Genomic DNA, 25647 nt, shown 5'->3' on the forward strand with positions numbered 1-25647 from the left:
AGATCCTGCCTATGTTTCTGCATTTGTTGGTCCCCTTTAAACCCCACCAGAACTGACAGGAAAAGAGGGTCATGACTCTATTTCCCTTGAAGCTGAAGGAAGGCTCCTACTGACCCCAGTAATTGTGGATCAGGTACTTTTTTGTCCTGTCCCTGCAATCAGGGCTTCCATCTGCTTTTGCATAAATAGAAAGCACCAACCATCTCAGAAACCCCTGGCCCCACTCTTGACAGCCAGGGTCATGCAGGACTCGTTAAAGAAAGTAAATAAAGGATGTGGGCAGGCCTGGCAGCAACAGCTTTCTCGTGGTGCCAGCAGGCCCTCTGCCAGGTAAAGCCGAACTCCCAGCGAGAGCTTCTCAGAGTGCCTTTGAGATGTGTACAGAAGAGTTCTGTGGTGAGATGAAATATTTAAAACCGCTTTGGGTTGAAGCGAGGTGGGGGAGCAGCAGCCTCTTTAATCTGTGCAGTTTTAAGACTGCGTGTGAATCATTGATGAGGAGGGCAGAGTGTTTCTAAAGCTCTGGCAGGTCATTAAACCTGGTGATGGACTCATTAAACAGGGAGCTGCACGGAAAGCCCTGGACATAAGTACTGTAGTATTTCACATGCATTGCCCTGTGGAACACCAGCACTTTTAACCTGTGACTTTCAGGGTATTATTGCAGTATTTATTAATAAAGGAAAACATCTTAGGCCAGTGGATTGTGTTGCATAAGAGGAAATGTGTGAAGGAAGCTCTTTCATCTGTCAGGCAAAAGCATGAAAAGATACAATAGTTGGAATTCGGGGTGTTTCTAAACATCTGATTGTATTACACATGGAGGTTGGGTAAATCACCACTGCCAGCTCTTTTAACTGGGATGGGGAAGGGCGAGGGAGAGTGTTGTAGCGTTAATGTTACCATGGCTTCAGTGGAAGACAAGTAGAAAATGCCACTTTGCCAGGCGGTGTCCTCAAACCCATGTGTGTTCACAGCTTCTGCCGGCCTCAGTGCCAACAGCATAGTGCTGTTTGACCTCTACTGTACCTGCTGTTCTGTGCTTTAGGCTTTTTCTGACCCATCTGCAAAGATTGTACATGCTGTTCAACAGGTTAGATAACTTCCCAGCCATTGCAATGACAAATAAGGTGTCAGATGATACCTTCAACTGGTTTGAATTTTGTTTTCTTCTGAGAGAATTTTGCTTTTCAGTAAAACTATGCACAGTAAAGCTGTGCTTACGTGGTGGCCATAGACCTGAGTAAACCTGGTCTTATTGCTTATAGTCCCTGTGCTTCATCTCTTAATTGTTAATTACACAGACCTAGATACTTGGATGGTGTAAAGCAGCATTACCCTCTTGGCTTCAGATAGGTTTACAGGATTTGAACAATATCCCCTGATTATCTTACATTTACATAGCTGTGTTCCAAAGCACTGTGCAAATGTCACAAAGAGGAGATGATATCTGCCTTCCTCAGGGGGCTGGATGTTGTCCCTCAGCTGGCAAGCAAGCAGCAAATGCCCTTTTCTGCAGAAAGGCCACAGCTGTCTGCCCTTGCTTCCCTGGCCCTCATGAGAGAGTGGAAACAGCTGCAGAGGAAAAGATCCTTCAAATTTGCAATGTGGAGGAGGAGCAAGGGGTTAGCACTGTGGAGGATGGTTCTGGGCTGAGAGCTCCGAGTTCCTTTTTCCTCTGTCTCTGGTTTGGGCTGAGAATGAAAGGAGCTGGAGGCAGCTTGGAGGAAAGGCTTGTCTGGTGTGGCAGAGGTGTGATGATTTCTCCCTCGGATGCTGAGCTTGCAGCTCAGGTAAGTCCACGTGTTGCTTGAAGCTGTAGGAGGTGGTGAAAGAGCTCCACCCCCCTTGCTGGGCATGGTAGCTGCTTCTTGATGTTTATGCTTTCTACTTAAACTTTCCTTGGGACAGCTTACTTCTAAAATGCAATTGCTTCTGGCGGAGTAGAGAGCTGATTGCTACTTACTATTGCTTAGGAATCCAGAAAAGAAAGCGAAGAAGAATTAAATAAAAAATTCACCTTCTGCTGCACACAAAGGTATGTAAGACGCTCTAGTTTTGTCATCAGGTAAACAGTAATTGAGTTGTTCCTTTTGCTTGCTTTGGTTTATTGCCTGAAACAAATAAGGTCTCCCTTGAACGATCCATTTCCAGAAATCCTGTAAGCAGTGTGCTCGGTGGAGGTGGGAAGAGGGGTGTATGCAAGTGCTTGGGAATGCACAATTGGGAACAGGGAGCACAGTGGGAAAGAACAAATGAATTCCGACTCTGTAAGTGAAGATTAAGCAGTGAAGAGAGTGAAGCTTCAGCTGGCAGTCATTGCATTAACAGCTTGGATATTTCAATAATCAGTTTAAAGTTGAGTTTATCGGGCATGCAAAAAAGCTCATCTTTTCAAGGTGTGTGGTTGTAGCTCAAAGCCATTGAATGTCAAGAGAGATTATGATGGCATGGTGTAAAAATGTATTAATGAGATCTCTTCCATCCATTGGAGGAAGAGACGGAACTGGTGTAGTCAGGAGGAGATTTCTGTTGCTCATGATCCCAAACTCCTGTTCAACTAGGAGCAAAGAAGGAGGCAGCTGTTATTTATTCTCTGTAGAAAGTTCAGTCACTATCTGAGGCTGAACTACCTCTGGACTTTCCTAGTAGCTTGTAGCTCTCTGGTCACGCAAAACGTGCCTCTGTCTTCTTTTCCCCTCCGGATGAACAAAGTGGTCTGCAGTGGACAGATACAGCAGCATCAGTCCATTACTCTGCTCATCCTTGCCCAGATGTGCCCTGACATTCCCTCTGAAGTCAGTGGGGCTGTGGGAATGACCTGTGTGACTGTGCTTTCCTGGGCAGACCTTCTTCATCAGATATAAATCTGCACAAGCTTCTGGCTTTAGGTGAGGCTGCAGTATTTATAGTGTGCTTTGCAGCGTTCCTACTTGGGCAAGTCAGCAGGCCATTGCCTTGAGAAGAACTGACTACCTTAGGAACCTCTGCCTGGGGATATCCAGCGGCCTTACTGTCCTGTCTGTGGCACCCCTCTGCCTGTAATTACAGGTGGCAACTCCATTAGATGCTGCAATAAGAAATTACTCTTTACATCCCACTTAAACAAAAACATCTTTTAAGAACCGTTTATTCCATTTTGGGGGTGTGTGGTTTGTGATCCCTCTCTTATCTTCAGTTCCTCCCTGATATCCAGCCCCCAGGCTGGAAGAGACTCTGTCTCCATTGATTCCTCCAGTGTGTAGCCAGTCTTTGGCTGTGCTTTTTGGCATCTAGCAAAGGGCAGCCCAGATCCTGACTGCCATCAGCTGTCCCACAAGCGATTACTGCAGCTGCTCTCCATTTCAGCATATGGGGAGGCTGAGGCTTGACCCGGAGGCAGGAGTGCTGCTTTGAGATCCAATCCTCTGCTGTAGCTGGATGTAGTAATGTTGTCAATATGGAATGTGCTTGCCTGAAAGTATGTTTTCTGTGCTCATGCTTGCCTTTTTTCCCCTGCACCAGAGATTAGCCTGACCCTTCTGCTGGGCAGGTAAAGGTGCATTCAAAGGACAGCTCTTGCTGGTAGAGGAATGAACAACCAGCCAATCTCCCATCCCATTGCTTCACCAGAGAAGAGAAATGTCTGTGTTATACTTTCCCTTCTGGAAGGGATTCGGTGCAATTTATATAATTCTATAGTCTGCTGTGTCTTTTTGTCCTCTTTCTTTCAGCAGATCAGTGTGCCAGTCTGAGCTTTTCAAATACAGTAGGACAGCAGAACATAGAGACAAAAATGGGAAAGAAGTTCAGGGGGAAAAAAACATCCCAAAAGAAGATACTGCTTTTCCCCAAAACTAAAGGGCTGGAAGAAGATGCATTTGGAAAGGATGAAAATGCTGAATATAGTTTACATGGCTAGAGGATAAGAAAGGATGCATATGCACATGCAGAATGCGTGCTGGGGAATGGCCTACAAAGCAGGCCACAAAAGGATGCTGAGAGCAGTAACATAAAATTAAAAAAAGGGGCAACTGTAGGCTGGAAAGGAATCAAAATTGTCCTGGTGAGAGATCTTTAACAAGCTCTGGGTAATTTCCTCAAGGGAAGTGATAGACTTTCCATTGCTGGGCTTGTTTAAAAAGTAAATTGGATGAAACAGTAAGAAATATGCTCTAAGGACTAATCTTCTGTCAACTTGATGGATTAATGACCTAATTGGTCCTTTGGTTTCCTTCCACCTCTCATGCCTACTGTTTTGTGAGCAGCAGCTTCTAGTCGTTAAGAATAAGACTAGGTGAAAGGAGTAGTGTTAGTGGAAATACACGTTTACTTCCAGTGATTTGGTAGTGTTTCAAATCTCCTGGCCATGGTTGGTGTTCTAGGACATAGAATGGGTGTGGGTCTCGGAGGGTCCCACACTGAAACTTGCTTTCTGCTTTCACTATGGTGCCTCAAGTTGTTTGTCTCTCAGGTAGGATATTCTTCAGAGACCTACCCCAAAGCAAGCTATTCTTACAAAGCTATGGTAAAGCACTGTCACTCGTACATCTATTGGCTGGGTTATGCTAACCTACTCTTTCTGTATGTTCCTCAGGCCTTTTCCAGGCACAAATAGGCAGGCAGAGTGTTTTCACATCAGATCTCATGGCTTTGGGCTATCTGATGATGCAAAATAGATGGAAAGCTTTGTGATCCTTCTTCTCCCTTCCCCACATACTTTCCATCTACTGAGTTTCCTGTGCTGCTTTACTTCACAAATACCCCACTTAGGAACAGGGCATGTGGTCAGGGCAAGAGAAAGGGCCCAACAATTGTCTTTTGCCTGGGAAATACTTTCTATGCATTGGAGAAAATTTCAGGATGCTCAAGAAACCAGAACTTGCCTTGCACTGAGAGAACATCAAGGTGGTTGGAGGTAAATATAGCAAGACACAAATACAACATGTACCCAATACAATGGGTCTTGTACCTATCTCATTTCATCCTGGTAATGATGAAGGGCATCCTTTTTTCTTCCAGTTCTCCTTGACTGTTTTTTTCCTTCCCTTTGCCTCTTTCTGTGCCACTTAGGATATGTGGATCATCACTATATCTACTGTGCTGCTATACTCAGGATTTCAAGTGCTGAGAAAACTGTCTTGCTGTAGTTTCCTAGTCATCCCTTTCCCTTTGTACATCTCCTGGGAAGGCAGCCTAGCAATAGATGAAACTTTAAATACATTAGATGTGCATTTGAAGAAGGAAATAAAATATGCATGACTCATCCTAATTCAGACTTGCAGGTTGGTTCCAGATTACCTTCCTGCAATCAAATATTTTACTTTTTAAAACAATTTTAATTGCTGTAGGTATTTTTTTTTTCAGGTTTAAATGGTGGGGTTCCCAGGGCATTTGGGGAAAACTTCCTCAGCTGATAGAGGTGATCTCTGGATTTCATGATTTCTTTTCAGAGTCTTCAGACCTGGTCCTTGTGAACTGCTGAGCATCATCAGTCCCTCTAGCCTTGGGTGGTGTTACATAGGCTGAGCCTCAGTTGGAATTGGTCCCAGTATTTTCTGCGTGCCCGAACTCGGCTCAGCTCTAGTCTTTTTCTTATTTCCAATGGCTTTTCTTCTCAAACTGCTTACGGGTGTCTGGTCCCTTGGAGCTTCTTAGATTGCATTTACTGCTTTTAACTTGGCCAGCAAAACCTTGACAAATGCCACTTGAAGCTGCAGCTCCTGTGATTCCTTTTATGTTTTAACTTTCATTATTTCAGTGCATACATATTCTGTTCGGTATTATCCTGTTTTAAAATTACCAGAAAGAAACAGCAGGGGAGTAGGACCACTGATCTTTTGTCTACAGTTCAGGCTAAACTTAAGTTCATGGCATGTAGAGCACAAACTTCATGCTGAAAGGAGACTTCTGCAGACTACATCCCTAGCTTGTTCAGTGCAACACAGGATTTATGTATGTATGGGAAGGAATGTGATTGCACATGTGAAGACTAGTGCAGATCTTGAAGTCCTTTGAGAGGAGTAGTAGTGGGGTTTTTAGCCAGTGAAGACCAGCTATGGAGGGAGATGAAACTGGTGAATGAGTGAACTGCTAATATCAAATGCTGGAAGATTAGAAAAATAACAATGTCTTTTTAAAAAAAAAAAAAAAAGATGGACCAGAGTCCCTTGGAGGGGAATGGTACATAGTCATGGCTATGGGCAGCAATCCCAGTCTTTGTTACCTCCAAGTAACTGGGAGGGAAATTAAGGAAAGAGGTCCTGGTGAGGAATGAAAAAGGTACTTAAATAGATCTGTAAAGGTTCTGAACACCCAGTTATTCAGTGTCCATATGCAGTCCTTTCTCCAACTGCTAAAACTGAGGGGAAAAAAAGTAGGAAGACTTTCAACAGATGTTCATTGGCAATTAGAAGGGAAACATCCACTGTGCTGTTCATTGGCAATTAGAAGGGAAACATCCACTGTGCTGTGTCTGTTTCTCTTGGCCACTTCCAGTTAATGAATGCCCTTAGAATAGCAGCTCGGCTATTGAGCCAAAGCAAATTCTACACCATGTCAGTTAGTTATGTGTGCCCCGAGGACAGAGAACAAAAGTGCTAATGCATGATTTATGTATCAAACCAACACAGCAACATTAACTACCTAAGCTGCACAATGTGCCTCTTGAATAGAGACTGCATCTCCATAGGCTAAAGTGCTTCTCACCCTGACCCATCTGCTTTACTGAGGTTGTTCTAGCTGTTCTTCCCACCTGCCTTTGGAGGTGAAAGCATCCTCTGTGCTGCTGCTGTGATGCTCAAGCACAAGGAGGAAAACTCTCTGTGCTCAGCTGCTGTAAAATAACTAGGATGCAAAATTTTTCATCGTGGGTGTCACCAAGCTGGATGTACTTGCTGAACTGGAGGATGCAAGGAGGTAACAGAAAGGGTCTCTCTAGGCAGGTTTATTGCAGTCACTTCATCAATGATGTGAATACATCAGTTTTGGGGTTAATATTTTCTTTTAGAATCTCAGCAGGTTTGCAGTTCTCCCTTCTGGATTCTGTTAAGTCCTGACTGAGTGGGAATGGGGAAAGGGGACATATAGAGAGACTAAACCAGAACTGTAAGCCTAAGAGGGGCAAGAAAGACAGTTTGCCTCGCAAGCCAGATCACTTTTCTTCTCCTGGCTTTTGTATTTTAGTGCTCTCAGCAACAGCCAAAGGCTGTACCCTGTTGCTGGACTCTGTTCTGAGCTTGCCTACAGCTCCTGGGTCTGTGTGCAGGTGCTGCTTCTTGGACATGCTTCTGGGGTATAGGCTGTGTCTTCAAGCTGTGTAGGTTTGTGGTGCAGGGGCAATAGTACATTAGATGCAAGTAAATGCTATGAGTACCATACGGATAATGGCTATTTATTAATAATACCTGTTCCCTGGCTGCCATTTGGCAAACACAACAGCTGGACTGCCTTAAAAAGAAATGCAAATGACTTCTGGAAATGGGGACATTCACCTGCTCTGGGAACTTTTTGTAGAAGGCGTAGAATGGCATACCTGCAAGGCTATGCCATTTTCCATAGATCCTCGCTCTTACGTTTTTGTTTCTATTGTTGATTCATAGCATAAGGCTTAGGAAAGCAATGTGTAACCCAGCAAGTGGTTGTCACCTTTATCTTGCTGCCAAGGTGTGGCAACAGGATAAAAGTCAGGAATGATCTTCTCTATTGATTTAACGTAATTTCTGTTCAGCAGAGAGCACAGTTAAATGCAGATATACATCTCTTCCTGGCTGTGTGGTCCTACCACCCCTTAATGTGGGTGATAGTGAATAGGAATATCAATCCTAGCTGCCAGGGTGCTTCCTTTTTTGAACCCGTGCCATGTTTTTAAAAAGTGCAAAGGCAGTTCTTTGGTGTCTCTGGCACTGTGTTAGCTCAGTTGGAAGTCCCGTCTTTGGGAGTTAGCCGACCTGTAAATGGAGAGATTGCGGAAGACAGGAATAGGTACAAAATGTCTTCCTCTCTTTGTGGTATGAAGGTGTTCTCTGCTGTGCTGACTCGCCACCCAGGGTTAAGTGGTAGACTTGTTCCCAGCTGAGCTGAAATGGGACAGTACTGTGCATAGCTTCTTCATCAAGCAGATCATCTTGGTATCAGTTGGTGTTGGGATGTTATGTTTTGAAGCTCCGCAGTTTTATTTCCTAATGCCCTTATTATGGCTGTCCCTGCAAAAAAAAAAGAGCTGTGGTGTGTTTGGAACTGACATGGTGCTTTTCATGATCTTAAGTGTGCCTATTAAAACAGAAAAAGGCCATATTGAAAATCAATTTACTCCTTGCAGGTCTTGAACAATTTTATAAGATATAATAAGATGTGCAATCTGGTTCTGGCAGTGAAAAGAACAGATGCCAAGCCATAATATCCCTTACCAGAAAATGCTGTGGAGTCACTTTGTGTTGCAGAAAGAAGAATCTGTGTTATTAATAGAGGACAGTTAAAACTTGGAGTCCTGAGAGCACACGCTTCATCTGGTCAGTGCCATATGGAGGACAGTAAGCAGGGACACATCCTGGTCAGCCAGGAGAGAGATGATAATGTCTTGGAGCAGAAGAGGTTGTCTGTACCTTGACTGAGCAGCGGAAAGTGTTGGGTAACACATCCCATAACACCAGGGGTTTGTGTTTCTGGCTGTAGAAACTCTTGCTTGTAATTTTTTTTTTTTTTGCAGGGCCAGCCTCCATGGAAGATGGCAGAGTAAAGCTGGCATTGCCCATTTGCACAGAGCTGGTAGCTGTGCGGCCCTGACCCAGGTCCTTTGCATACTACTCAGCTGAACAGATTCAAGGAATTGGCCAAAAAGAAAAAAAGATATTATCTCTTAAGAGTGCTGAAATTTGCCTGTGTGAATATATTCCTTCTCTTATCTCTAGAAATGGGTCTGTCATCACTACCTCCTTGTCAAGGTCAGACACCAACCAGCTTCTGGAACAATGCAACACCCCTGCCCACTTATTCTGCAGATACAGATGTGCATCACTTTTAAAGCAGGTGCTGGCTGATGAAGGGTCACAGGGGTAAATTCACACCTGAATTTACTTAATTTTTATATCCCTGGTCAAGCAAGCCCTAAATAATCTAAAGAGTCTTCAACTTGTTCCTTACCCTGGCCAGTGCTCTCATCTCCTTATTAGAATTAATTGTGTTAAGTATTGGGTCACAACTAACCTTTTTTTCTGGAGGCTGTGGCAGAGATAATATTGCATTCACAGCAACATCAAATTCATTCTCCATTAACTGATGGGCTTATGCTTTTCTTTGCTCTCCTCTTACTTTTAATGTATTTATAGAGCCTTCTTTGTTGCTTTTATATCCTTATTAGTTGTAATTCATCTTATGCCTTAGCCTTTCTGATTTATCCCTGTATGCTTATGCTATTCCTTTATACTCTTAGTTGCTTGTCCTTGTTCTCACTTTCTGTACAGTTGCTTTTTGATTGTTCAGTCTTTAAAGTGCTCCTGGTGTAACCATATTGGTTTCAAGCTATGTTCACTATCTTTCATCTGTACTGGGATAGACTGCTGTTGTGCTTTTGATACAGGCCCTTTCAGCACTAGCAAATCTCCTGCATTCCTCTCTACCTTAGATTATCTTCCCCAGAGACCACACCTTGCAGTTCTGAATGTGTTAGTGTCTGCTGCTTTTTTTAATTCTTTTTTTGCAGTCCATTGTCCTCATTCTCCTGGTTTCCTTTCCCTTCCTCTGCTGTCTTATAATCACTTCCACCTACATTGCCTTCCACCTCTCAGTCCTTAACAGTTTCTCCTTATTGGAATCAAATCTAAATGCCCACCTACTTTCTATAGTTTTTTTCATCTTTTAAATGAAGACTTGTCACCATCACAAAGAACTTAGACTGTCTGTGTCCTACTGTACTGTTTCGAGTAACCAAAATCCTCCAGGAAAGGTGATATTTCTGCTATTTACCCTGAAAAGACTCATCGACTTGTTTTTCTTTGGATCATCCCCTCCTCCCCACTTTCTCTAAAGCAAGAGATCTGGAATAGGGCCTGTTTCTGAGCTTCAAGCAAGCACTGCTGCCTCCAAGTGCAGCACCCCTTCCCTTTTTCTGTGTTGTTGTTCCCTTCAATATGTGTATATATAGCTTTCCCTATACTTTTTATTTGTGGCCTTATTTCTGATAACATCATTTTAAGTATGGAAAAGCCCCAAAGTAAGTGAAAGTAGAGTAGGATCCTTTATAATCTATTCCAGAAATTGCTTTTTCTTTCACAATGAGCTTTGAGCTACTATGAAACATCTCTACTCATTATTGGGGTCCACTACAAAAGCTGGTAAACTAATGCTGGCCTATTACAGCTTTGATTTGAATGCTGTCTTCCCCTCTCCTTAACATGCTGTATCAAAGGATGTATTTACTATAGAATTTGAGGCCTCTGATATTACTAACAAGTAATAGGATGAGAGGAAACAGCCTCAAGTTTTGCCAGGGGAGGTTTAGATTGGATATTAGGAATAATTTCTTCATTGGAAGGGTTATTAAGCATTGGAACAGGCTGCCTAGGGAAGTGGTTGAGTCACCATCCCTGGAGGTATTTAGAAGATGTGCAGATGTGGTGCTGAGGGACACAGTTTAGTGGTGGATTAGGCAGTGTTAGGTTTAAGGTTGGAGTCAGTGATCTTAAAGGTCTTTTCCAACCCAAATGATTCTACTTGTTTCTCCAGAGAAGAGCTACCTGGTCAGATAACTCTGGGAATCAAAAGACTACATCAATTCTCTTTTGTCTCTTCTCCTCACTGTGTGTACAGTCAGGCCTCTCCTGGCTTTCTGTGAAAATAGAGTCAGTCTCTTTCCCAAAGAAGGTGTATTTGCAAGCTTGGCTGGTCTCATGTGAAGACTGGTGCCATTGGTTTAGCAGCAGGAACAGATAAGGGTGGATGTGAAAGGAGGCAAGCATTTTCAGTAGAACTGATGTATAGTTAAATGAAGGAAACAATACAGATGCAGAACAATAATATTTTTTATTGGACCTACAACCTCCTGCACTATTTGATATGTCCATAAGTGCTATCCACCAGCACAAACCTATTAGCTAGGTATTTACACATATAAGACCCATGACTGTTCATGTAACATCTGGAATTTTTACCACTGGAGCAGAAATATCTGCCATTCCCTTCTTTGGTAACAACAATAAGTGATTATTCTGGACCAGTGGGTGGCATGATGCACACCTTACTAATGAGGGTAAATGTATTAAAATAAAAGAGATGAGATGCTTAAAAGCCTTCTATCATCCTGTGCTTAGGGCTGAATGCTGAGGTTATACTTCATTTTCAGTGAGTCAAATAACTTTGGAAATGTTTCTAGCGATAGGAAGGGATTCACAACATAGTTCAGACTTGGGTTGGGAAGGTTTACATTCGGAGTTTCCTGTTTTTTCTTGTTCCCCTCCAGAGTTGCTTCAACTTGTAAGTCATTTGCCAGAAAGTGAGGGGGGGAAAAAGTTTTTCCAGTCCCTGCTCCAAATAACAGAATTTACAGATCTGCCCTGTTAGTAAACAATTATATTTCTAGGTATTCAAACTTTCTGTGTATTTCATAATCTTAACCACAATGTTAAAGCCATAAACACACATTTTTCCAATGCTGTTTATTACAGTGCCTTTAAAACAGCCTAACATTTAATTCAGTGTTTTGCTCATTTTGGACAATTTAAAAAAAAATAATCCTCTTTCATAGGTCATGTGCGATGGTGTCTTACTATCTAATTGTGATCATAAAGCATCCAGAATGGGTTGCTTAAATAAGTGTTTTGGGTTTTGTTTCATTTGGCAAAAATAAAAAAAAAAATCCCGAAGAGAAGCTTGAAATTAGGAATTCTAATAGGCTCAAAAGTCAGAATCACTAGAAAGCTGGGGTGCATGATCTATTTTTGATCCCATTACTTTTGAAAGCCACTTTTTTCTTTTTGAGTTCTTAAGCTGTAGTTATTAACTCATTATATTAGATGCTGCTGCAGTCTTGCTGACTTAGGATGATTTCCAAAAGGTTGTTTGCCTCAAGTGAGAAAGAAATGCTTCCATCATAAAAAGCTTAGCAGATCATTTGCTGTTCATGAAGGTTGATTGATTCAGCTAGTGCAGATCACAGATGGGCAAATGGTTTTACTACCAGCTGGGATAAAAGTGGTAGGTTCAAGTTTCTACTCTGCTCTAGAGTTAATCCATTACCAAAATCATAGGTGTTCAGTAGCATAACTCTGAAGAGGGGTTAGAGATGCAGGTGTTTAATTTGGCTATCACAGTCTCTGAAGTCCCCACTTGTTAAAGGCATACATAAATACCTCTTTCTAGTGCTTGGAGGCTGGAAACTTTAAAGGTTCTTCAGTAATAAATAGCTGGGACAGAGCTTGTCTACAGAAGTAAACTCAGGGGAGGTACGGGGTATGGACTAATAGAATAAATTAACCTCTTAAGCTCACATGAATGCCCTCATTCAGAAATAAAGTGGCCTTAGATTAGAGGAATGAGTGGCAGGGCTTGAAAAACTTCCAGAGCAATGATGTCCATTTGGGAGTTTAAAGAACCTTAATTTATGTCTGCTGCCTCCATGCCGCTTGCTGATTCACCTCATCTTTTCTGAGCATTCCCATGATGAAATGGGCCACAGTTAAGTCTCATACTCAATTATCTGAGCATAATCCTAAGGCTTAGGTTTCATTTGCAAACACTGATGGCAACAAATTCAAAACCTGTTCTCCACAACTGTAACTGTTGTCAATATTTCCCCTCTCTGGCAGCATTCCTGCCTGAAGTCTCATTCCCTCCAGCTGTGCTATTCAACCATCTGTGCCAAGTTAAGAATTCTTTGCATCTCACCATATCACTGTGTCTCTGACTCATTGACATACTTTGAGCCTCACGCCCTGTCTCACAGGGACATCCCAGTGGTGCTGCATACCCAGGCTGAGAACTGCAGCAGTAGGTTGCATAGATGTTGAACTGAAGTGCAAGGCCTATGTATTGGCCTGTTCCCAGGGGAAAACAAACAGGGAATTGGTCTTTGTATTGCCTTTTGCATACCTGGTAACTTTTAACCTAGACGTGAAAAGAAAAGCTGCTTTCACGCACACTCTGAACAAACCGAGGTCAGCATTCAGCTCTGAAGGAAATAATTTGTAGCATTAACAGAGAATTATTAGGGTGGCCTGTATCACCACATGAAGTGTAAGCATGCCTTCTGTGTGCAAGAAGATAACAACCAGCCATCCAGGGATCTTTAACCTCTAGAGTTGACAGCATGAGGACGAAAGCAGAAAAGCCTTCCTGTTAGAGCAGAGGGATCAGAGGAGGCTGGTGTAATTACTAGCCATTAAATAAAGTGTGCTCCTATGTCTTTAAATGCCAGGGCACATGTATAATTAGCTGATAAACTGCAAATGAATAATTATGCAGCAGCGAAAGACAGAAGATTGGAGGGATGCTGTTCACCTTCTCTTCTTGCAGGGAAGAGTGCTATGTTAATTGCTTATTTTAGTCAAAAGTTGGTTATTTGATGTTAAATGGCACAATGACTATCTGAATTCGGAGACAGCACTTCACAGCTGGCTCCAGGATTTGCTGTTTTATGAAATGCTGGTGAGATTTATGTAGCTTGGAGATGTATGGTTGTTGTGACTTCAGTTATTTCATGTGGGCTCTGTTTGCACACAGTCAGTCTGAGGGATCTCAAACAGAAACTGCTGCTGAGCTACCTGGCAGTCACTCTGCCCAGGGAGGTTAGCAGCCTGGGGATGTTTGTAGGACTGGAGATCAGGTCTAGATCTGCAGGATGGGGGTTGGATTTTCAGCTGCCTTGTGCTGGTGCAGTGCTGATGATGTGAGGATTGTTCCAACATGCTGATTTACACAACCTGTGATGTGGCTGTGATGTATGCATCCTCATTCAGCTTAATGTGCTGGGTCAAAAGAAAAATAGTGCAATTCGTTTTAATCTCCTTTCATTGCAGTCTAAACTGTGCTAGATCATATTCCCTTTTCTCTGATGTTAAGAGTGTTTCCATGGATGTTTACAGTACCTCAGATATGTCATCAGTTAGAGTCTCATACAGACCTCTATCTTCAGAATTACTGAACCTCTAGAAATATCTTCCCTCTGGACATGTCAATGTTTCTAGATTTGGCAAAAATGGGAATGAAACAAATAGAATCAGACACAAGGAACTGAAATTGGATTTTCTTCCAACTCCCTAATTCAGGAATTTTCAAATCAAAGAATGTAGATAGAAAGGTATTGATTGTCCGGAGTACTTCCAAACCTCAACACGTTTAGTAGTGTAACTCTGTGCCTAATAATTTGAAGAATACTTATTGTTTTGTGTTCAAGGAGTGGGCTGTTGGATGGAATTACATGTTTGCTTGCAGTATGTCATGCAGCCTTTAGATGTCTCCTGCTGCTGAAAACAGTTTGGAAAGGGCACTCCATGGTTAACAAGAAAAAGGAAGTTAGAGCATAAGTTTTGCTGAAGCCTTGTTCCGTTATCTTTTAATGGGTGGCTTTAAATGTTTTTTGAGAAAATCTCTAATTCCATATACCATGGCAGCAAACAAGGATGGGTAGTGATGCTTATAGTTTCCAAATCTGTTCACCTGTTTCTTCCTAAAGCAGCTTTTTTGAATTTTGAAGCTTAATTAAGTCTAAATGTAACACTTCAAGTAAAGTATATATATGTTTCTAAAGTTTGAACACACAGAAAGTGATTCATGATCATAGAATAGCAAAGATTTTTTTAAGATTAGATTAATTTATGTTCCAGAAGAAGCTTGAAGAAATTGACATGCTGGAAGTGACTTTCGAATTTGCCTCTTTAATAAGTATGTACATAAAAATTATTTCATATACATAAGCTTTTCCTCTCAAATAATCCCACCACATTTTGCAGATGGATGTACTAACTAGAGCCAGTGAAAAGGCCAATGTCTCCAGTGTAATTCACTACTTCTACCAAATAGTTGCTTTAGAAGCCATTAAATTACCTTCAGAATCTCCAGTGTTGCTAGAAGCAGCTATGATTCAAGTTTGTGCGTAGTTTCTGGTTGATTAGGTAGTTTCATCATCCCACTACACTTTTAGAAAATTCAAAAGTCTTCTGCTTTGAGAACTTTCTGGATATAGTGGTGACAGAATGACCAGTGTAACCTGGTGGAAGGAGGGGGGTGTGTGTAATGGGCAGGCAAGAAAGTTCCCCCCTGCAAATTGTTGCAGAGTGCATGACCAGAGCCTGTGAGGCTTTAGGTCAAAGGCTTCAGCTGACACAAGAATCTCGGCTTCAGTGTCCCCCATATGTGATGTGCTTGTGAGGACATAGTTTCCGTGTCTTTCCTTCTCAGAGTCTTTTCTTTGTATGAAGAATTAGGCAATCCCTACGCTGATTCCACAGGCCAATAGTTGAAGTACTTAGATGCGACAAAGATGACAAAGGTCTAGGTCTGAAACGAACACAGAAGAGAGCTTAGCACAGATTTCCCACACATTCCCCCACTGGTAGGTTATGAGGTGTGTTGGGTTGCATGCACATCCATGTCTAGATACTGACCAGAAATCCCAGCCTTCTCAAGATAAGTTTCTTCTGAAAAGAAAAAAGTTTGAATTAACAACGTCTTTTGAAATACAGGTTTTTGACTCAAAACTTCCTGCCCCACTCCAATTTTAACCCTGCTTAGCTTGTGAGATCCGATTCGATCAAAGTACATACTGACATGGCTGCAAGCACAATATACTCTGTGGCAAACCTTAAAGTGTACAAAAGGGAGGGAAATGAAATTAATTTTCTTCTCAGTAGGCTTCCTGGAACACTTTAGTATGTAAAACATAACATTGTTCATTGCCGTTTCTTATCCTCAGGCTGCTGGCTCCTATATTCCAGAGGCCTTCAGAAGTATGGCTCAGCAGGGTTTGATAAGAGACACTTCCTTAAAATTTTAGCCTGGGCTCCTCCTCCTTCTCATTTCCATTACCAAGTAAAATGAAAGGAAGGAGGGAAATCTAAGCACTGAATTCAGTGGGACCAGAGAGGAGGTAGTAGGAGGAAGCTTTATTGTAAAGCCTTTTGCAACTTTTTGAACTGTGCCCAATTAGGATGGAGAATACTTGGTCTTACTCAAAAGGAGCTAAATTAATTTTCCCTCTATGTTAGCATTTGGTGTGGAAGAAGCCATTTGGCTCCCAGAGAGTAAGGAGAATAAAAATAAGACTGTACTACACTGAATAATTTTGCAAATTAAGGATTGTGTTCTTGGATGGTACAAGAAGGCGTTGTCCACACTGTATCCACAGCACTGCAGCGAGAATTTTCTGTTTGTTACTTTCCTGTCTGTTGCTCTTCTTAGGCATTTGTTCAGTGCCAAATATCTCTGTTTACACAGGGAAGTTAGAGATGGTACAAGGAAAGTTTCTAATGAATGTCACTGAAAAAAACAGGAAGCAATATTTGTCATGAACGGAGGAATCATTCACTCTTACACTTTCTCATACGAAGTTTCCAATATCATTTGAACCTCTGAATCTTTATGAACCACTGAAACTATTCTATAAAAGAAAAGGAGAGTGGAGTAAGGGACTACTCCAAGGTCATGAACTGAATGCACTAAATTCTGACTTAGCTGTGAAGACAGCTCTTATTTCAAGATGCCAGTCTTCATTGGAAGTATAAAATGTTGGAAATCTTACAGGAGGGACAGTTCTTTTAAAGGGCTCTGATCTAACTTTTCACTTTCAAAAGTTCTGGAAGAAGACCTGTTTCTAAACAAATTGAAGGATGTGATTTTTAACACCCTTAAGAAAAATTAAGATCTATTTGGATTGATTTAGATCAAAGTGGTCATTCCTGAGGATATAGAAATAGACTAGACAAGGTCTTTTGCTAGTTGTATCTTCTGTAATTCTTTGATTACCTCTCATTTCATAATGTGTCCCAGGATGTGAAAACATTGGAATATTTGTATCTTCTACTCAGTCGTTATTTGTTTTCCCTCCCTTGCGTTATGGTAATGTTAGTACTAAGAGGCACGTTGCTGGAACATGTTACATTGAGATGTTAATCAGCTGACCTCTACAGAAGACACAATACATGTTATTCACATTACACTGTTGAAGTTACGCTTAACTTAATTTGTCTGATTTATTAACTCTTAATTTTAGAGCGATCTGAAGAGACATTAAATGCTAATTTTTAATTACACAAGCAGAGATGAAAGTGCTTAAGTATTTAAAGAGTAGCTGGGTTAACTCATCATACTTCTCATGACAGTTTGATCTTTTCTGCCCTCCTAGTAGCTTTGACTATACTGAAAAAATTTTGTTGATTCACTTCCTGAGTCTTTGTTATTGAGAAGAACTTTGCACAGTTCTGAAATATATATGTAGAAAGAGGGAATACTTCATGCTTAGAAAAGTTCTGTTTAAGAAAATCCCACAGTTTGAATTACCCTTGCCTTAAGGACTTCCAGGCCAGCCTTCTCAGCTCAAGGCTCCCAAGGTCACGGAGTGTATGAGATTTTTTGATATTACTCATAGTCACAAAAAGTTAGGGAGTTAAAAGTGAAGTTGGGACTGTATTATTGTCTGAAGTCATAAAACTGAAAAGCTTAAGGGGCCTTTTAGGATTTCACTCTGAGATCATGACACCAAATCATTGTATAAATGAAGTGGCAGGACAATCGGTTGCTTGACAGATACTGTGAGCTGCATCAGGTCAAAAGGATTGTTTCTTCTTTGGTGTCATGCAGAAGTGAGAATGAGTGTAAATGGTTTTGCCACTGGTTTTCTGTGTGATGCTTGATTAGTCATTTAAGCTTTCCATCTGTAATCTCCTAGTATACAGAGAACTGAAATTGCCCTTTGTGTCTCAGATCTTTGGCTAGAAAAGGGAGATTTGGGTTCAGATCTTGACCACATTCATGAATGTTCCATACTGCTTCCTATGTAATTGTCTAAAGCAAACAGGTTTCATCTGTTGGTAGATTACCTTCCTCCTTCAAAATGGTGATAATTTTCTGTCCACGAAACAAGCTCTGTCAGTTCTGGTCTCTTCAGGATCAAATTTCATTCAGAACAATAACAAACTTTGTTGCCTTCAGCTACAGAGAGTCATACTCTAGCTGAATTCTAGCAAGCAATAGGATTACCTGGGCAGTAAAGAGAGAAGGGTGTGGAAGTTTTGGTGTTACTTGTGTGTATTGAATAATGCCTTGATTCTGTCCTTAAAAGGAAGCACTTCAGAGTTTGACTGAGGGAAGGTGTAAATAACTGCAAGAGGATGATCTTCCTCCTGAACAGATTCAAGAATGCTTGGCAGCCACAGGGACTCTGAATGGGAGTGCAAACAGCTTATAGACAAGCATCAGGGTGCTAGTGAGTATTGTATGTGCAGACACCAACAACTGGACTCCAGAACCTGATGAGGGCAGAGTCCCTTCTGTTGTAGGTAATGCTCTACAGGCTTTTGTAGATCAAGTAATACTTAAATCAGCAGTGAGAGCAGGACTGGCCTTTAAACATCTGGTCTCCTATAGACCCCACATTATGAAGGGCGAGAGGAAGAAGTTTCATCTTGGTCTTATCTCGCTTTAGCTTTGTGCCACAGCTAGTTCCCCTGGTTTCTGTAGTGTAAGTTGTTGATTTGGTCATACACCACTTCACAGGCTTCAGGTCTCTTAATCCCATTTTCTGATTGGAAGAAAATCCCATATTAATATTTTGTTCCTCATTCCCTTATCTGTCTAACTGTAGGGACAGTCAGGTAAGCCTTAGTTGAGCTCAGCCTATGGTTGCTATAATTTGCCTCAAGTCTACTTTGCCTGTCAATCCCAGCCTGGGGATCTCAGAGCTGGCAGTAAGCAAAAGATCGCAGGTGAGGATGAAAGTCCTTGGAAGACGGAAATGGCTTCTTTGTCAGTCCATACTAGGCTGCCTTTAAAAATTAGGTTGCATGAGGAAAACAGGCTGAGACCTCCAAGGTATTAGATTAATCTAAGCCAGTGCCATGCTTAGGGAATATGAATCTCTGCAAATGGTTCTACTGGGGACTGAGAAACTAGTTGCAGATCACATAATGCATCATACATGCACTCTGCTGTTTGCTAACACAGCAGTTCGCAGGGATGGCCCTTCACTGCCTGACCTCGAGAGAGGCACAAACAGGATAGAAAAGTGCTGCACCAAGAGCTACTCAACAGAGGCCCAAAGCTCCAGCTGCAGGAGGAGAAGACTCATCTTTGCATTGCAGCAGAGTGAGATTTGCATTACAAAAAACCTCTGGGAAAGAGCAGGTCTTAGGGTCTTCAAAAGCCTGCTTCCATGGAGCTCCTTACAGTGTTTTCAAAGCGAGTTGTCTTAGACTATTTCATGGGTGCTCATCGGCCCAGAGAAAGGTTCTGGAGAAAGATTTCTGCCTAAATTGCTGCCTTTGTTAGTCCTTTGGCTGAAAAAGCCTTGCAAAAATCTCCTTGGAAGGCTTTTCTGGAGACAAAGGAGGCTTTAGAATCTCCAAGAAAATGTAGAAATTTGTAAATGAAAAAATTAGCAAAGACTTCAGATAGCTCATGTGATTGGACCCTATAAATACACTTTATAACAAGCCCCTGTTATGACAGCAATCTATTACATACTTCTCATCATGAATTTCTGAGGTTGTCTCTGGAGCTTGGTGGGAACCCATCTGGTGGTTGAATCCCTTCTGAGAGACCACAGTGACTCGTTTTGTGTTCATAGGCTTTTGACTGCTACTAATGGTCGGACAGCAGGGAGTTAAGAGCCAGAATGGTGAGGAGGGTGCAGAGGAAAGGTCTTTCACCCTATGTTCCTGAGGTTGTCTTAATTAAAGCATAAAGGGCAAGCAGTTTTTTTTTTCCTTTTCTGCACATTGAAAATAACTGCTTGTATGGGTCAAAAACATTTCATCCCCTTCGTGGCCTTCTCTGTGTATTGATTTACCCAATTAGTAGTGCATGGCATGTTTCTCTTTTAAACAAAACAGTGTGGGATTTTTGACATTTAATGGGTTGGACAATGCACATGAAACACACATGCTGTTTAAGATAGTCTTTGGTATAGAGATTGCTAGGCCTTTTTTCACCAAATAATTACAGCTTCTACATAGCACCCCACCCTTCCTGTCTTTACAAAGTATTTATGGTGGCAGAAACATACTTTTTTCCCTGTAATTGATGAGACCCTTTATAATGCCACTAGCTGCAAGGAAAATAATGAATTATATAGAGAGCAGGAAAAAAAACCCCCACAACTAAAGTTGTTTTTTTTTCTGAAGTGTTGACATCAAATACCAGACATCAAATGAAGTGAAACAAAGCCCCTAATGTCTTGTTTTTTTGAAAAGATATAATGATCTCTCCCTCTCTAAAAGGCAGTTTATTTTTGGTCACCTTCAAAGCTCTGTTTCCTTTGCTCCTGGTAATGGGAGGATGTGCCCCTGAAATGTATCTGTGTGGAACAAGGCTGGAGTTTGAACTGAACATTTTAAGAAGGATAATCAAACACTTGTGCTGCTTGCTGCTGTGTTTTTCCCACTCTGCCAACTGCGAGCCAGAGACACTGCTTGATCAGAGAAGGGCAGAGGTCTGGCCTGCTTGCTGACTTACTGATGGTACTGCCATATTGACTCTGTCATACTATCACTTTGTGCCTCTGTTTTCTCTTGTAATGTTGGGCTACAATTTGCCAGTTCTTCAGCCAGATTCCAGAGGAGTTTTCTGGGCTCCTCTGTTTCATTTTCATTGTCTGGAGCTTGATGTTTTATAGGATTAATATGGTTTCGAACTGGAATGGGCAAAACATTTAAAGAAGCTGTAACAAATGTTGGTCAGTCACTTTCCCCATTTCCTATGTTGTCTTGCTGTATAGGTTGCTCGCTTGGAAACTCATGTTAGTGGAGGAATGGAGCCTGCATGTTTCTGCTCTGAAATGGCAGGCTTTCTATCTATCTAAAGCAGAACCTAACACAGCTCTTAGCAATATGAGGGCTGTGATATTGCTGGCTGTAGGAAACCATGCTGACACTTGTCAGCTTGTCATAATTTAATAGGGCTGGCTCTGTGTACTTAAAAGTCTATGTGACTTGCTAAGCAAATTTTGCCTTAAGCTTGAAGTGCCAAATTCCAGTAGAATTTAAATATCTCTTCATGGGCATCTGAAAATCTCAGCCTCAGGGATCTGCTGGGTAGCCTCCATTTATTGTACATTGTTTTACCTGCCTTTCTGCTCTAATTTTTTTAAATAAACTCAGCTGATGCTCATCAGAAATCAAATATCCAGTTTCTTGACAGAGATGTTATGATCAGTGTTTTAAACGTTTTCCTTGAAAGAGGGGAAAAAAATTCCATTTTTAAATTTAGTAAGCCTTTGTAAAACACAGCACAAATACAGGTGTTGGGGGAGCTTAGCTAGTCCAGCTGGAGTCCTGTAGGTCTCATGAGATGTTTACTTATTTCAGGTTGGTCTATACCTGTATTGCTAGTTCCTGCTTTGCTCAGTGTTTAGTCAGTATTTGAGGTCTTAAAGATTGTTTAGGTTAGATGAAGAAAATGCTGGTGGGACCAAGCACTTTCCTGATATAATTGCATTCACCCACAGCAGCTGTATGTAAACCTTTCTTTCAGTTAGCAGTATGCCCCAAAGCTCCCTCTTTCTTTTGGCATACATACTCACTTGTAGAACCTCCCATGTGTGTACATACAGTCAGTCTAGTTTCCAACTAGTCATGACTTCCCTTTGTTCAGTGAGAGTGAAAGATAGGGATGTTTATAGTTCCCTCATTCCACCCAAATGGAAGAAAGCTACCAAACCAGTTTCCTGGAAAGTGATATGAGTGCCTATAGATCAAAACAAGATAGCAGTGGGACAGAGGATCTCAAATATAACCATATTTGGATCTTGGCATGTAGAAAATGGATTTATTTCTAAGGCTTTTTTTAGGCAGCATATCAAAAACATTCTTTTTCTTGCCACTCAGAATAGACTTTGTCTCATCCATTTTTACTGTGACCCTGCTTTTTGTCACAATGTGCTGAATAATACATAGTCCCCAGCAGAACACAGGACAGAGTTTTGTTGTCATGTGAGCTGTGAAGGAGCCTTGAGATTAACTTGTACAGTAAAAGCTGTTGCTGACTGCTGATTGATTTCTGACAGCTTGCTCAGGACAGGAATAAACTTACTGAGATGTATTAAACTCTTCATCCCTACCTTCCCCCTCTGTTCTTTGAAAGGGTGGTCCCTTTATGACTACTGAAAGACAGCACTGTGAAAATAGGTTGTTCGGTGTATGAGGTAGATACTTGCCCCAGCTGTCCACCTGATAGTAGCAGAGCTGCTTGGCTGGGTTTCCCTTGTTCCGCACATCCCACTGCTCAAGGGGGGTTCTCTTGTGAATTTGAATACCAGCAGCTATCGGTTTAAAGTAGAAGGGCTGAAATCCTATACCTGCCCCAGCTGGGGTGCTAATAGCAGGACTCTGGTCTGTGTGGAGGATTAAAGTGGCCTCAGGCATCTTACAAGGGCCGTATCCTAAAATGCTGAAACTTTTTGAGAGTCGCTGGGTCTGTCTGATTTATGTCATGAGGATCCAGCCTGCTCTGTCATCTGAGGACATTTCTAGCCTGGTGAATGTTCAGAACATGGCAAATTCATACAGAAGCCCATGAACCGCTTTACTGCAGCAAGTTATGTTCTAAAAACAAAACTGTCCCCTCTTTAACTGGCAGACCTGATATAACACAATGACCCTGGTGCTCTTGGGAAGCTTCACTCAATCTTCTGCTAAAGGCAACTATTCATTCACTCTGCAGCATAATTGCCCTACTTCAAGGCTAGAGCTACCTTCCCTTGGGACAGGTTTGACCTTTGCTCAGCTGAGCATGTGTAGGAGTGATCCACAGGAGCACACGGAAAGCAATTTAAAGCAGCAAATTCCCTGCTGCTTTCGGAAGCTGTTAAATCAGGTACTTCAGGAGTGAAGAAAGGGTACAATGCAAGAAATTCTCTCATTCTGAATAGGCTTTCTGTTGTTGTAAGCTGACATGGCTATTTTCCTCCAATGCTAAATTCTTCCAGTATAAATTCTTCAACAAGGATTTTCTTTTTCTTTAACAGCAGTGATTAAAAACCTGCTATAAAGGTAGGAATTTTGATGAATGTGCTGTGCATTTGTACCGTGATGTTTTCTCTAGCTCAACAGATCTATGATAAAAAAGAGGTGTGGTTACCGAGGACTACTATTTTTCCCACTTGTTTAGCACTGATTGATGGGAAGGCTATGTCTGGCTGTATGTACTGTCTGGAATGACAGAACTAGGCCATGAGACTGAGTGCAGTTAACAAATGATAAAGGGTACCGGTCAAATTTCTGTGTATCTCCTCCCAAGCGAAAGAGTTTTAATTCAGGTGATAAACAACCCCATCTGATTTGCCTTTGACTGCAGCGGGCTGTGCTGATGCTTGACCTGCAGAATCAGGCAGCTTATGCTATAGAAATATGAAGGTCTTTATTCTGGAGCATGCCATAAGGTCCAGTGGAAGTGGTCCTCAGACGCTGCTATGGTGAACTCTTTCCATCACTTCAGAGTGGTTAAAAATTTTTGTTAGTTGAAGGCTTTGGCATCCTTCAGTTCAGGGTTTGTGCAGCTGAGACTCTGCTTGCTGTTAGTCCTCCACAATGTCAAGTAAACCAGACCTGGGTAAAACACCCTTCAGTTAAGAAATTGGCTTCCTAGGCCTCTGTTTTGTGGCTTACCGCACATGCAGCAAAGCCACAGAGCTGACTTGATGCATGGCCTGGTGGGTTTAATTGGTTTCATTTTCTGGGGACCTTGGAATATTTTTACCAACATGAATGAACTCTTTCCACTCTCTGGGATGCGTAACTGTTTCTGTTGTGCTTAGGAGAAATACCCCAAATAGTTTGAAAACAACAATTCATGGAGGAACAGTTTTGGACTGGTTAATGATGTTCATCTGTGATCAATGGATAGAGAGCATTTTGCAAGTGAGTACACTGCACTACTTCTAGAAGGCTGTAGAAATCATCTGCTGAATTTTTTGTTTGATCTAATTTACATAAAATTCCCAGGCAATTTAACAGATATTAAACCAATAAAGTTCTGTGCAAATAAAATACCATAAATTCCTCCCAACTTTAATAGAAGAGAGAATCATCTTTGGATTTTTAATTTTGTATTTTGCTGGCTGATAGCACTTATTACAGATGTCTCTCTGCTCTAAAATTGGACAGAAAGATATTTTCTTTCAATTATTTTTTAGTCGCACTTTAAGTTTCCATTTGTAAACAGTTCATAAACAATGTTTTAATTAAATAGTTATTAAAATATTATCTTCCTCTCCAGCAGATCAATAGGACCTTCCCCAGAGGTGTGTGTAGCCAGCTGTAACACAGTCTTCATGTTCATAATAGGCTTGTGCTGTCCATGGCTCAGCTACAGTTCGCTAGTGGTTAAGGACCACAGAAAAGATACCAGATAAAAATCTGACTTCTGTTCCCTAACCTATTGCTGGCCTCCTGTCTATGCCATAATTTGCCCTATCTTCATTTCAGAGATAATCATATTAACCCTTTAGTTCTCGACTAATGCTTTCTTTATAAAGATGATTTTAATAAATTGCATATGCAACATTAACATGTACTCTCTGATTTTAATTTTAATGAATTTTGTTTCTCACAGAGCCATGTCTCTCTCTGTACTCCTGATAGTTTCAGTCATTAATATACTTAAGGCATCAGCATCTTGCAATATGGCAGAGGGGTTATCTTGGAAAACTAGCTACCAGACAGGCACAATACATAAATTAAGCACTACAGTAGCTTCTCATTTGTCATTCTTTTGATTTTTTTACACCACGGTAGAATGCCCAGAATTTCTTTGCTGCCAGAGGAGGTAGTATGAGTGTGTGACCCACTTACAAGAAGCCCATGTTACAGCAAGGAGGTGAAACTTGATCTCTCAAGTCCTTGACTGATCTAGTAAGTGGGATCTTGCACCCGTTTGTGTCAACAAGCAGCTTTGGTTCCTGTTTTCCATCATACAGGTAGGAAAAAGGGAGGTTCACAAAGGAGAAGTAATTGCCCCAAAACACTTAAGATGTCAATGGCAGAGCTGGGACCAGCTGCCAGCCGCAGAGCACTTTTGATGCAATATGTTGCCTTGCTGGTTTTAAACATGTACAATTAAAACTGCTCTGAGCTTAGCGCACCTTTCTCTTGTCTCCATTATGCACAGCTTTCCTCTGAAACTACTATGCAAATTGTCAGCCTGACCTCTCCCAGAAGCTATTCTATTTAGAGGATGACGTTTTAAAAAAAAAGCAACCAACAGCCTGTAAATTCAGGCCTGCAAAACCCTTGGAAACAATAGTGGCGTGATACCTGCCCACCTATCTTCCAAACTCACAAACCAAGTAGCTTGTCACGAGAAGCCTGTGTGTATGTTCATTACTCTGTGTACCCAAACCCCAGGCTGAAGGTGCACCTTTGAAATCACTCTCGCAAAGGTGTCTTAACTTTCAAGAAGTTGTACCAGGAGCAGCAGAAGGTATGAAGACAGCTGTGACTCTTTCTTGCTACCCTTTCCATCCATATG

The sequence above is a fragment of the Gavia stellata genome, chromosome 9, assembly GCF_030936135.1.
Source record: "Gavia stellata isolate bGavSte3 chromosome 9, bGavSte3.hap2, whole genome shotgun sequence".
NCBI classification, from domain to species: Eukaryota; Metazoa; Chordata; class Aves; order Gaviiformes; family Gaviidae; genus Gavia; species Gavia stellata.